Consider the following 14,470-nt stretch of genomic DNA (forward strand, 5'->3'; position numbering starts at 1 on the left):
ATTGTAGGCTGAAGAGAAAAGAGGGATCCCTTCAAAAGCTCCCCACTGGGAACTAATAAAAAGTAGAAATCTACAGGAGCAATTTTGTTAGAGCTGGGAGTGGAGTGTTTTTTTCCAGTTCTGTCTGTATTCTGGCCTAGTGGATGGAAGCCATTCTGCGGCTGGATGCACAACAGCCTCGAGCTGATGTGCTCTGCTAATAAGGTTGATTGAAGGGTGAGTTATTAGCTCAGGTGCATCCATGTGCTAATGCAACTGAACTACCTTGGAAAGGCATTATCTCATATGGTGTTGGTTTGTAATCAGGTCCTCTGTGTTGCAGTATGTCTAAGAATATAATCTCTCTGCTGCTGAGGCTGTCAGATGAAGTTGTTCAGTGGCTTCTCAATCCTCAGTGAAGAAATGGGCATTTACTGCTTTCCAGAGCTCTTTCTCTGGACCCACACTGGGGTCCTGCAGAAGTGCAGCAGAGGAGCGGCATTCTGCCTCAGGTGAGGGAACCCCTTCCCTGCAGGCAGCTTCTGCCTTCCCAGTTACGTTTTTCCAGGGTGTTTGTGCCAATCACTGACAATGTAGAAAAAAAATACTCAAAAATCCGTGATGCTTTGATCATCTCGTCTGTCAAAAAAAAAAAAAAAAAAAAAAAAAAAAAGCACAACTCCAAAACTAAAAAAAATCAAAGCCATGCCACATGAGAGTCAAGTGCACCAACCCTGCCACGGCTGCCCACAGCCCTGTGTGGGCCCAGGCCTTCCTGAGGGTGTGTCCAAGCAGCTGACAGCATTAGCTGATGGAGTGAGAGCAGGATTTAAGATTCCATGGCCGTATCTGTTATTTGGCTTATTCCTTTGCTGTTTTGGTTATTACTAGTATTTCAGATATCTTTAAAGGAATGTGAGCCTTGCCTCATTATGGTTTGTTAGCACCTGGGGGAAAAGCAGGCAAGGCTGATGAAGGTAGTTTATGGATTCTGAAGTGGCTGTATGTGTGTTTTGACACCAGGGAGGGAAAGGCACAAGCATTTCTCTCTGCTGCCTTCAACTTAATGAGCAGCTGAATGGATATAAAACAGCTCATGTTATTTAAGGGTTCTTTTATAGTGAAGGAAGCCTTCTAACATGTAAAAACAAACAAAAAAAGTTAAAGATGGGTGGTAGCTGTCACATCTTTTCCAATTAGACTGAGTCATTCTTTGCTGATAGTTACCTTGTGTATAATGTGAAATTATAATGACATTGCATCTTGTTATCTCAAGTTTTCTCTGTAGTACCAGAAGTAGCTTCAGAAAGCATCATCTTGTACTTCCAGTCCATTTTGTACCTTGTAGCCCACATCATAACAATCTTTGATGTTCACATATGTTTGCTATACTGTTAAAGACCCTGAATAAAGAAGTAGAAAATAGCAGAAAGAAGCTTAGGCTGTTAGACTACTGCGGAGTTATTAGTTTCTTGATCGTATTTACAGGTGAAATTTTAGTTCCTGGTTTCTACTATGAGATTTATAAGTGAACTTTGAAGATCCTTCCTCAAGTGAGTTGGCCTGCTGCACCAAATGGTGTACCTTTACTCAGTGAATGCTTAACTTCAACTGTGCATTGAAGTCTTACTAACTTCATATATATGACTACAGTAGTTTCAGTGGGGCATACAGGAGGAAGCAGATACTTCCAGAAGCAGTACTGTCACATCATTGTGCCTACACCTGGACTGATGAATCAATGTGGTGTTGACAGTGAATAGTTGTTGTTCCCATACAAGTATAGACACTTAACTTCCTGTCTTTCCATTCTTCCTCCTACTCCCAATTCTTAAAAGTATAAATCTTTCAATTTTGCTAAATATTTTCAGAAGATAGTCTAATATTGAAATACTCTTCTCAACTATAATGTTCCTTTTCCCTGTCCTACTCTTCTTTTTTTAATTTGTGACAAGGTTGTGAGATCTTTCTGCCTCATTCTGCTATATTTGCACCTGTAGAAAATTTGTAGAATTTGCATTGGTTTTTTTGGCATTTTTGGCATAGCATGCAGCCTTGGTTGGTTTTAGCCCCAGGAACTTCATGATTATTACCTTTTGTTTGTTAGCTTCATTTCTTATCATCAGTTTAAAGTAGGATTGGCAAGGATTGCCTCTGTTCCTGCATGTGAATGTAAAGATACAAGTGTGAATTCTGCCGTTATGAAGCTTCTTAGTTGAACAGAAATGTATGGAGTAGCTCTATGCTCATTTGAGTAATAGTAAAAAGTAATTGCATTTTTGTTTGATATGTAGTTTCTATGCCACTTTGTGTTACTAGTTTAGAGTTTTCTTTGCTGTAATGCCATTGGCTAAATTAGAGAACTCCTTAAAGCTAAATTTAGCTTATTTTATCTCACCTATGTAGCATAATACCTGCCTTTCCATCTGAATGGGAAAAAAATGAAAAATTTTTATTTGAGATGTGTTTTAAAATTGCAAATTTATTTTTTTATCCATATCAAATTGTTTGTAGTGATCATTTCCTCTTTAGTCTATATCATTAATACCGCAGCAAATAAATGGATTTGCTTTAGGAACTGTTTTAAAGCAAAAAGTAATTATAGCAAGAAAAAAAAATAATAATCTCTCACTTGATCACTCCATCCAGGCTGGATGTGGCTCTGGGCAGCCTGGTCTAGTGGTTGGCAACCCTGCACTCAGCAGGGGGATTGAAACTGGGTGATCTTTGAGGTCCTTTTCAACCCAGGCCATTCTATGATTCTATGATTCAGTGATAATTACTTTTGTTCCCTGTTAACATAAATGTATTCATTTTCAGTGCCCAAATTTTGCTCACTCAACAAGTCGTCCCCCCCCGAAATAATATAAATAAATACATAAAAAGCCATGCTTGTAGTTGTAGAGCTTTTGTGCTCTGTTTTTCTGTACATTTGGCTAGAAGTAAATACTAGCTGTTTCCATCTGATATGACAGTTTTCTGCTGTTATCCACTCTTAGAAAATGATTCTTTGCTAACAGTAGCTATGAGTAAGCAGTCCTGTCTTCCTCCTTCAACAGACAATGAAAATAGCATCTATTAGTGCTGCAAGGAATAGTTATAATATCTTGTAGTGTACAAGGTGAAGAAGGAATATTTCCGTAAAGAAAAAAGGGTACAAAAAAACAGTATTTTCCACGATGATTAATATTATTATATCACCAGTGTGACAAAGTGAAAGGAGAATATATGTTTAAAAGTATGGTGTTCTTTGAATGTACTTTTTGTTAAGAGTGCCTTCACCAGAACTTTCTGGCATTTAATCTTTTGATGAAATGTTGGGTGGATATTTACTCTGACTTCTGTTATTATTTTCAGCCTTGCTCAGAAACGTAAATTTCGCTTTTTTTTTTTTTTTTTTTTAAAGAAGAAATTACTGTAAAGGAGCTATAACTTATGTCGTGGCCATAAAATGTTTCCATCCATCGATAATTACCCTTATACAGTCTACTGTACATGGAAATACACCCAATAATTAAATAAATTAAATTATTTATAAGTTAAAAAATCAAAGATAAGACTAACACATTTAAAAATATTATTAGCAATACGTACATTTGTATACATCTGTAGTTCTGTTATTGGAGTGTATGTAAGATACTGTGTTTATGGGTTTTTTTTAAACAAAAATGTTTTTGAAGAATAAATGTAATTCAGGATGCTTCAGAGTTCTTAAAAGAAATAGAAAATACTTCTTCTGTCTGCCAGTCATAACAGCTTAAAGACAGAAAGATCAAACCGGCAAGTGAACAGCCTGGAATTGTTTGGAAGTTAAATAAAAATACTGCTCTCTGAAAATAGTGTAGGGCTATGTAAATGGTGGAACTGCTGCCATGATTGATGAGAAATCACAGAAAGAATAGCCATTAGTTGTTTGGGAGACAGCCATAGTTATCTAGAGCATTTGAGAGTCCCACAGGCAGTCCAGCCTCAGCAAAACAGTCTGGTTATGCTAAATATGTTGGAGAGCTGTAAGAAAGTGGTTTACACTTCAGTTCAAAGTCTAAATTTATTCTCCAGTGTCAGTGTTCTTTCTTTCAGTTCTTCAGCAGTGCTGTAATTTCCTTTGAAACCCAAGTCACTGTGGGATACCTGCTGCTCCTTCAGTGGGATACCAGAAAGCCCAATATTCTTTCTTAATGTCTGCAGAGGACTGAAAACAAGGATAGTACATATATATTTTTTCCCTTTTGCACAGTCCAACAGTATCTCTGATATGTGAATCCTAAATAGCAGGGAGATAAAAAGAGAATCTGTTATTAACTACTGGCTAGACTTTATTTTTCCCCTCTGCATATACTAAGAATTTAAGGAAATAAACAATTTTGAGACGTGGACTCATCAGGCTGTTAGTCCTTCCTCTGCCTTCCCAGTGGTGCTCTGCAAAATCATTCAACAAGCTAGGCTGTGCTGAAAACTGCAGTTCAAAAACTCCACCCTTGGTCCAGGAGGAATTAATTTTGGCAAGGTGTCTTTCTGTAGCATGTCAAGTGGAGTGGGTTATGTTTGTTTGTTTTTTGTTTGTTTCTCTTTTTTGTGTTTTTGTTTGTTTGTTTGTTTGTTTTGGCCAAGACCTGATAGTTTATTTTTTTTCCACTTTGATTAAAGATTAAAGATCTGGCTGGTTCAGTCCATTTTCATGTGTGTTATGGGCCTAGACTGATTATTTTGGAGACAAAGAATTACTATTAATTAGAAGAAAAATGAGATTATCCAGGTTGTTTCTCAAACTAAGCATGTTTGTTTAGATACTCATCTAGCTGTTCTATTATCTTACTTTCTTTACATACTGATTTTCAGCATGAGTTATGTGTCTTCATTTTCCTGTCTGTAGTAGATTGCATAGGAGTATGTGTTGAGGCTCCATTACGTAAGTTTGATAGAGAAACATGACAGTAATTTACACACATTCTGATGCCTTTATGCCTTTTCTGGCAGTGAAAAATCCATTTCTTTTCCCAAGATCCTTTGTAACAAGGTGTTATTCACCTCTCAGGCTTGGGTTATCATCTCTGCCAGCCCTAAGTCACACGAAAATTAGATGATGGCTGATATGATGGCAGTTGCAGTATAGAATCATAGAATTACCAAGGTTGGAAAAGACCTCCAAGATATCCAGTCCAACTGTCCTCCTATCACCAATATATTCCACTAAACCACGTCCCTAAGGAGCATCTAAACCATGTCCCTCAAGGAACATCTAAATGTTCCTTGAACACCTCCAGGGATGGTAACTCCACCACCTCCCTGGGCAGCCCATTCGAGTGCCTGACCACTCTTTTGGAGAAGTTTTTCCTAACGTCCAACATGGATCTCCCCTGACACAACTTGAGGCCATTCCCTCTAGTCCTATCACTAGTTACATAGGAGAAGAAGCCCACCCCCACCTCGTCACAACCTCCCTTCAGGTAGTTGCAGAGAGTGAGAAGGTCTCTCCTGAGCCTCCTCTTCTCCAGACTAAAAAATCCCAGTTCCCTCAGCAACTTCTCATAAGGCTTGTGCTACAGACCCCTCACCAGCTTTGTTGACCTTCTCTGAGCATGCTCCAGGGCCTCAGTGTTTTTCTTGTAGCGAGGGGCCCAAAACTGAATACAGTTCTCAAGATGCAGCCTCACCATTGCTGAGTACAGAGGGATGATCACTTCTCTGCTCCGACTTCGACACTTCCTGCCAACTTGGTGTTATCTGCGGACTTACTGAGGGTTCACTCAATGTTCTCATCCAGATCATCAATAAAGATATTGAACAGGACAGGACCCAATACTGACACCTGGGAGAACACTACTCATGACCGGTCACCAGCTGGATTTAACTCCATTGACCACCACTCTCTGGGCCCAGCCCTTCAGCCAGTTCTTTACCCAGCAAAGAGTGTACCTGTCCAAACCACGGGCTGCCAGCTTCTCCGGGAGAATTCTATGGGAGGAGAGCAGAAGGCTTGCATTTAGTTTTGATTCTAACTACAGAAAAGATCAAAAAATAGCGGAACTGAGTGTTCAGTGTCCTTTTGTTCCCTTTGGGCGTTGTAGCACGTTGAGCTTTTATTTCTGTTCTCATGATGTAGAAGATAGAATATGGACTATTAGAGATGCTAGTGAATTATTTTAGTCTCTTCACTTAGTTTCACTACTGACAAAAGGTGAAGTGTGTCTTTGTATGATCTACCTTTTTCTGTGTGATCTGTATTTCCGTACCAGTATGGGCATTTATTGGACAGTAAATCCACACAGGGTCTATCTTACCTTAATAATAATACCTTTAAAAACGGGCAAACAAAACTCACCTTCAAGTGTCATATGGAAGCTTTCTTCCTAAATATGAACTATATTGCCTTTTCCAAATCTGACACATGTAGTCCTCTTACAATTACCTTAGTTTGATAAATGCCAGACCCCATGTGGCTGTTCTGGCATGTTCCCAGGTTGTTGTCCTCTCTGTTACCCTTGCCTGGAAGTGGGCCAACGTGATCCGTCTACTTTAGCTCTGAGGACCAGGGCTGTCATTTCAGTTGGTTAAGTACACTCTTCCATTTCTGTAGGAATCTAGCTTACAGTCCACCACTTGGGATTTAAGTGATAGTTTTGAAATATACATAATTATTTTTAGAATCCTTCCTGCTGTTTAGAAAGCTATGTAAGTTTACAAATTTAGCACACAGTCATGTCTTTGCCTGAGTCGGTTTAGTTCTCAAAAGCATTCCTCAGGGCTGATCCTGAAGTGTCTGGGCTTTCTCTTTCTTGAAGAATTTGTGTCCATCTTCTCTGCAAAATATAATTCTTTATGTCATGAGAGCTGTAAGTCAGCCCTGGTTCACTGCATTGTTCTTGACCTTTGTGAAGCTTCATGACATGGCTTGCAGTGTTCACACACTTGCACTGCACATAGCTAACAAATCTATGCAATCAAAAATGTCATCGGGATCTCCTGTGATTCAGAACAGTGACCACATTAGATGTTAAGGATAGCATAATTCACTTTCTCTCACTGCTTTTTTTTCTTACTTAAGTCAACTGATTTATCATCAGCCTTCCGTCCTCAAGACTAAACAGAGCAAACGATGAAGCCTAAGAGCAGTCCCTCCTTAGCAAATGCTCAGTATCACCCCACAGTTTCATTGAGCTGACAGAGCCACTGTGTTGTCCTTTGGGGAGAAAAAGTTAACTTTCTGTAACATAACAAGAGGAATGGGTATATCCGACAGTGATGTTGAACATTGCAGAAAATGTCATGTATTCATATGCATTTGTATTACAGTTTCAGAAATAAATAAAACTGAAGCACTGCCTGACAAAATTCAGTTGTTTCAGTGCCCATGCTGACAGGCGCTGGAGAGCTTTCAGAGCTCTTTGTAGTTTTCAGTTCTGTGTTTCTTTCACCTGCTGTCATTCTGAAAGTCCCAGAATTGATCAACAAATGAAGTGTTGAGCAAATAATAAGAATAATGCTCTTAATAAAAAGAATGATAATATGTAATGCTTATGCAGCAGTAGATCTCTAATACAATGTCTCAATGTTACTGCATACCCACTGATATAAAAATATATATATATATAAAGTAGATTAAGCTCATAAATTGTGGGTACGTAGAAACCATTTATCTCTTTAGGAAACAAGAAACAGGGCAGTTCTGCTGTTGATTTAGCAAAATGAGGTAACTTGATCAAAGTATCTACTAACAAGTAAAATTTTTGTAGAAAAAGTATTGTAAATCATGAGAATGAATTTATGGCATATTTTGACAAATTCATAACTTCTTTGGAATAATAAAAAGAACAGAAATACCTTGTATGAATCATGTTCTCTTAGCGGAACTTATGCTAAAACTGTTCAGCTTCCAACTTAGTAACCAATAGTGCTTAGGTGAGCTTTTCTGTGCTCAAACCACTTAAAAAACATTATCTAATTGATCTTCTGAATGTATCTGTAAGATAGAGTGTGTCTGTGTTGTAGAAAAACTTTTTCAGTTGTGGAGCTCTCTTCATTTACTTTTTTCGTGCATGCAACTGAGCTTTCAGACTTTTTATTCAGAAAACCTATTTTGCTTCTGCTGGTGAAAATCTTTTCCTCTCTAGAACAAAGTGATTGCCTGATGAAATGTGAGTGCTAAAGACTGAAGCACCACTCTACTTTATCCAGTAGTACCCTTGATAGGAAAAAAAGCCATAAACTGCTGATGAATATAACCTTACAAGAAGGAAAAGGTGTTGCTCTTTATAGCTATGAATATAGCCTCTTAAATGTAAATGGTATATCTGATACTGTGCTCTCTCTCCATTCCAGCCAAGTCCTGGGTATTTGAGATCTTACTGACCACTATAAATGGCCTCCGCTGCAAAATCTCAGTCTTTTTTTCTTCAGTAGGATGAATTTTTCATTAGCAAACATTAGTCTTAATATTTCAACTTCTTTCTCATGAAGTTGACCACACTGAAAACTCCTCAGAGGAACTCAGATTTCCCTTTCGGACCTTTGACTGCTCCCAAATATGTTTTAGGAAGGATGACCCTTTAATGGGAGTTAAGAACATTGACCAAAATATAAACTGCAAATGCAAATTTCAGCAGTTCTTCCAGTGTTAAAACTCTAAATAACTTTGTTTTCTTGGCCCTTCTTTTATGAGAATAGTAATTACACAGAGAAATGTTCCTTACATTTCTCTTCTATGTTGCAAGAACACTTCCTCTCCTTCCTTTACTTCATTCTCCTAGAGGCTGAAATGTGTTCATGTTCCATTAGTGTCTAGCTGTGTTATTGTAGTAGGCACTGTACAAACCCACAGTGAGAGACAGTCCCTGGCAGAAAAAGCTTGCAACTAATGAATGAATAACAAACGTCAAGAATAAAGAATGAAAAGGGATCAGGAGTTGAAGCCTCCTAAACAACACATCTAAATAACAGATCAGCAACAGACCTGGAACAGAATATAACTCTTAATTCCTAGTTTAGCACCTGTAATTTCAGCAGGAGGAAGCTGAATCTGATTGCAGTAATTTATCTATTTTAAAAGTATATACTTGAGCAAAAGAAAAGAACTGTATTTTTCTCTGCAGACCACATCCTACATGAAGTTTATTTTTACTGAGGCCAGTTGTGTTGTCACATTGCTCCAAAAAATTCTCTAATTTTAACCCTAATAGTGGTCCAGTATTCTGTGTAAGATAATGTGTGGCTTTCAGCTATTAATGCAGAGCTTTAGATAGGTGATGATGTGAATAATTCAGTTTGTAAATATTTGATCTAGAACTATCCAGTGTCAATGCTAAGAATGAATAGAAAAACTTTCTTGGTGGAAGTTCCAAGAATTTTTAATAATGTATTTGTTCCCCATTACTATAGAGCTGAGAGCTTCACTATATGCTGCTGCATTCACCTCTGCCTACCTCCTGGTGCTATCTGCCACACGGTGAGGTGAATGTTTCATGATTTTCTTACTGATAGCTGAAGAACAATAATTTATTGTGCAAAATGAAAAATTGTTAAGAACATGATAAAAAAATTAGCAAAAACAAAACCCAGCTGACCAAAACCAAAGCGTCCTAAACTGGAAGCCTGGATTGTCATGCTCCAGGAATTGTCACATAAAATTTCGTAGCAAAAGAAAAGAGGTTATTTCTTTCTGGGTCTAGTTGTATTTTATGCACTCAAGTTTTATAAGTTAATTTAATGTTCGTGGGGCTGACAGCTTTGTATAAACATACCCCCTCTGTCACGTGTATATAATCAATGCCAGTGGAATCTTCTCCGTGCTTTTCTTACTACTTTTCAGAAGCATCACCAGGAAAGCAGTAAAATCTCCTAACTTTCCATCTAGTTTTTTTTAGTTCTTTTAGATTGACTCTATTACATGGATAGCTACTGAGTTAACTAATTTCAGAGGAAAAAATACAGTGAAAATTAGACATACCGTGATGTAAATTCTTGGAAAGCAGCACAGCATTTCAAACTCGGAAGTGTAATTTATACTGCTTCCTCTTTGTAAAATTTTCAATTTTGCCATAATGTTTTAATACCTGTTTCCCAGTGATTTTCTTGTGCAACAAGTTCATAGTGAAAGAAAACATAAAACTGCACCAACTACAGTGCAAATTTCAAATATCGATGCTGTCACCAAGAAGAGATTATTAGTGTGCTGTACTGAAGAATTGATTTATATGAAAAGTACACATCTTTCAGTTGACTTGTTAGTTTTGGAAGGAGAGAGAAGCAAATGGAAAGTCACTTTGGACAGTGATGGAAACAGAATTGTTTAAGAAAATTAAAAATAGAACTCGCTTCAATTATTTCATCATCCAGTGGAAAGTCTTACTTTGTACTTACATGATAATGGCTGGGAATTTTGGAAGGTTTTAAGGGGTTGATGCTTTGGAACTTTGCAGCATCTGTTGCGTCTATTTGCTTAATCATCGTTAATAAGCCTTGATATCTTACCTCTGCAAAGTTAACTGGAGAAAAACTAATTTTCTCCTGAAATTATGAGTTTTGATGATTTAGGTGTAAAACTGTAGGGGAATATGGAGGAGTTGCACTGTTTATCAGTTTGATGTGGGAGCTGGCATGTTTGGTACAAGTCAACATTACTTTTACAATGTGAAGGAGCCAATAACATTATGACAGAATCATGGATGCACATGGTGGCCATGCACTTCAAAGTGTTGATAACTGTCTTGATAAGTACCATAGCTCTCTTTCCACTCTATTTTTGGCAGTGGTAACAACCTCCTCCTCCCGTTCTTTAATCAGGAGGGGGTGGAAAACAAAAATATTCTTTACATGCTTGCCAGATAAAAGAGTATTTTATTCAACAACAACAACAAAACATCTTTAGGAATTAGACTCTAAAATACTTGCTACTTTTTCAAGTAGTTCAGAAGGGTGGTATTTTTCAAAATTAGATGTCTTTCGATTCAAGAGGTTTTACATAGAGTGGTTTGTTTGTTTTACTCTTGGTCTTATGTGCCCCCATCTCTTGTTCCTTCCAAATGGAAAAATAGAGATCATTACTAGTCAGAGTTCACAAATAAAGGAGAGAAAGAAATGAAAAAAAGGGAAAGACAAGTACTGTTTTTCCAGTGAAGCTGAACATTAAAGATTCTTGTGTTAGTGTCATTTATCATAAATGTTGTCAATCATTATGTTAAAAAAGCGCCTTTTTTTTTGTGCACCAGCATTTCTTCATCCCTAAAAGCTGTTTATGAACCAAACAAAGATTATAGATGTTAGTATTCATTTCTTTTTTCACAGATTGTAAGGGGAAATGCAGAAAGGCCTGCTGATTTCACATGCTTAAGAATAGTAAAAAAAAAAAAAAAAAAAAAAAGCACAAATATATGTAAATCTCTGTAGAAGTTTCTTTGTCTTGTTGTGTGTTGCTCTGTGAAGTAGATTTGCTTGTTTGGATTTTGCTGTTCTCTAAGTTTTTCAGTAGGAGTTCAAGTAGTTTATCACTGTCACTCAAGTAATAATCTAGTTCACTTTTTCGATGCCTTCATCAATTTCTGTTTTAACTTAAATTTTATGAATCTGTCTTATAAGGTGAGATTAGTATTACAAAACTTCAATAATTCATTGTTATGAGTCGTTAAAATTGTAAATTTGTTTTGATTCAATTTTCAGATCTATTTACTCCAAGCAAATTTAGAAGAGACAGTGTTTCCTCCTGACATAATACATTGGGAAAATTAGTATTTTCCTTTTCTTTTTATATTATTTTTAAATTTTTTTAATATTATTTTTAAAAGTTTATTGGATTGTATTTTGGTGGTTTGTTTATTTACTTATTGTTTTCTTTTATTTTTCTCTTCCTCGATTCAGCAGAGGTATTTTTAGAAGAAATAGCTTTTATTATCATCTCAGTTTTTTACTACATGGATTCTGTAGGGGTGAAGGGTAGGAAGGAGAATCCTCCTTTAACACTTTGGATTATCTTTATTAATCATTTGTAATTTAATTATTTCTTTGAAGAAAACAATTTCATTGAGTAGTCAACATATATGGTTTTTGCAACTAGTGCTTCTCTCTGAAACTTTACTTAGTTCCTTTATAAATTCCATAGGCTAGCATTATCCTTGATTCAGAAGAAATTGAAGGATTTATTTAAATTAAGATATTTGCATACATTGATTTCTGATTTGTTTTCATAACTCAATTGCAATCTGAAAGTTCAGCTCTTCTGTTTAGTAGGATGTGCATCTTAAGTCCAGACAGATTAGATTGGATGACATTGTTCCTGCTTTGAAATTGTCTGTCTTGCTCTTTCAGAATCAAGGTACAAAAAGAAGATGTACCTTCACTGCTAGATTGCCTAGCTCTGATAGAGTCTGACAGAAATCTGTTTTGTTGCAGCCAAAATATTATACTACTTAAACAATTCTTTGTTTTCTTACTTAATACTAAATATTTTTTTTCCTTACTCTTTAAAAAGCAAACAATCAAGGCACACACAAAAACCCCACCTTTAATACATCCATTTTCCTATCAAAAAATCTAACTAGCTTGGAGGTTCTCAAGTACTTGGAGATTTTTCACTTCATCATTGGCTTACATGAAGTGGAGTTTTAGTTTTTTACATGCCCGTTTATGTTGTGTAGATCTATGGAACCACATGTAATTAATGTATTGTTTTATAGGTGTGTGAGGTGCGTGAATGTTACCTTAGTTGCCTTGCTAAGTTGGAGTATTAATTCTGGAAAACCTTGGACTATTTCTTTCTCAAAGTTGGTGTAAAGGGAATTAAGCAGCAGGCAAAAAGTAAATGTTATGAAGCTATTTCACCCACAGCTTGCTTTATCTTTTGTGCTGCGTAGAATCTCCTATTGGGGAAAAAATTGGATTTGTAGTTAAATTGCACTACATATGCCCATTAGCTTCTTCTGAATATTAAATGTTCTGCAATGCTAATGTAAGGTATTTCAGATCTTGTATGAAAAATACACTAAGTGGAATAAAAATCCATCCTAAATACTAGAACTTACTGATTTAGTTTCTTCTCTGTGCTTTGAGTATATTCATTTTAAATTTCTCAGGCTGTACAGATGGAAAATAGCCGTGTGCTGAAATTTAGTTGGAGTCATAGAGTATGGTTTTAATACATTTGTAGCTTCACATCCAGGTACAATTTTGTCTCTGTTTCTGAGTGCACACATAATGTTTCTACAGTTTGACAGAAGAAATTTGACTTAAGATAAGGATTGATAAAAAGTTTTACAAGTTTAGACAAAAGTCTAAATAGAGTACATTTCAGATGCAATAACATGGGTTAAATATTGATATTAAACCTTGACACAAAATGTTTTGCGTACTGAAAAATAAGATATCGCCTGAAAAAGTCTATTAACTCATTTAAATAATGGAGCATACAGCATGAAATGAAGTCTAGAGGAGAAACTATTATGCTTAATAGTGTTGAAAGGTTTTTTCAACCTTGCAGCTGAAATACATAGCAGCTGAATCATTCTTCAATACATCCTTGTATTTACTGAGCTTTAGTGTTTTGGGAAGTGAGTAACTGTTTAGCAGGAGATAGTTATCAGTGGTCCAAATGATCATTTAATGTAATGCTCTGTTATGGGAGATCAGAGTGAAAGCAGAAGTAGCTACAGACTATATGGAACGTGCAACTGTGGGAGACAGTCACAGAATGTACAAGAGCTTCAGGGTGTCTGTTTGAAGTTGAAAAATGCTGTCTTTTTTCTTACAAGCATTAATGTTTATGTGCTGGCCAGTAGTCATGTTAGTTGATGCTTCTGAAATGTTTTCTGCTCATAAGAAAGAATAATGGCAGTAATTGGAAGATAAATTCAGAATCTGGCATGTATGCTGGTAGAGTGTAAAAACCAAGTAAATATGAGACAATTTTTAGCAATTTTAACAGTGATAAATAAATTTGATTTTTTTTCTTCTTATAAAACACAAGGCTAAAATAAAGCGACTTACAGAAATTGTAGCTTCTGTTCTTGTGGAAATATTGTTTCTTTTTCTTAGCAAAATATGTTCTGTAACATTGAATGGTTTTACTTTTGTGAATCCTAAAAGAGTTCCATCATCTTTTCCTTTTACCAATTATTAATTTATTCCGCTTCTACGAAAATGCTGTTTGCTATTGTTTTCAGTCTTATGGCAGGATCCTTCTGCTGCAAGACACGGCACTTTGAAAGCACTGTACATTCTAAGGAAAAACACATATCTGATGATAATTATAATAATTAGCAACCTAGTTGATAATTAGCATTATGTTAAACTACATTAAAAGTTTGTGTTACTCGGTTTTGATGTAAGTTCCTGTAAAAAAGCACCTGAGTAACTGAAGAAGCAGCGCTTAACAGTAATTTGAGCTAATGTTCATGGTTTGTACATCTGGAGGGAAGAGCTTGCCATATATTTTGTATTTGGTGAAAAGGGTGGGCATCATCCTTCCATTATTCTTGCTCATAAAAAAGAAATTTTTGTGAAAGTA

The 14,470-nt window shown here is 36.3% G+C and overlaps 1 protein-coding gene across 4 annotated transcripts in view; it reads left to right on the forward strand.

Moving 5' to 3' along the window:
- TMTC2 (transmembrane and tetratricopeptide repeat containing 2) overlaps positions 1-14,470 on the forward strand; it is a 246,172-nt gene that overhangs the window by 150,515 nt on the left and 81,187 nt on the right. The window lies entirely within an intron of this gene.

The sequence above is a fragment of the Numida meleagris genome, chromosome 1, assembly GCF_002078875.1.
Source record: "Numida meleagris isolate 19003 breed g44 Domestic line chromosome 1, NumMel1.0, whole genome shotgun sequence".
Classification (NCBI taxonomy): domain Eukaryota; kingdom Metazoa; phylum Chordata; class Aves; order Galliformes; family Numididae; genus Numida; species Numida meleagris.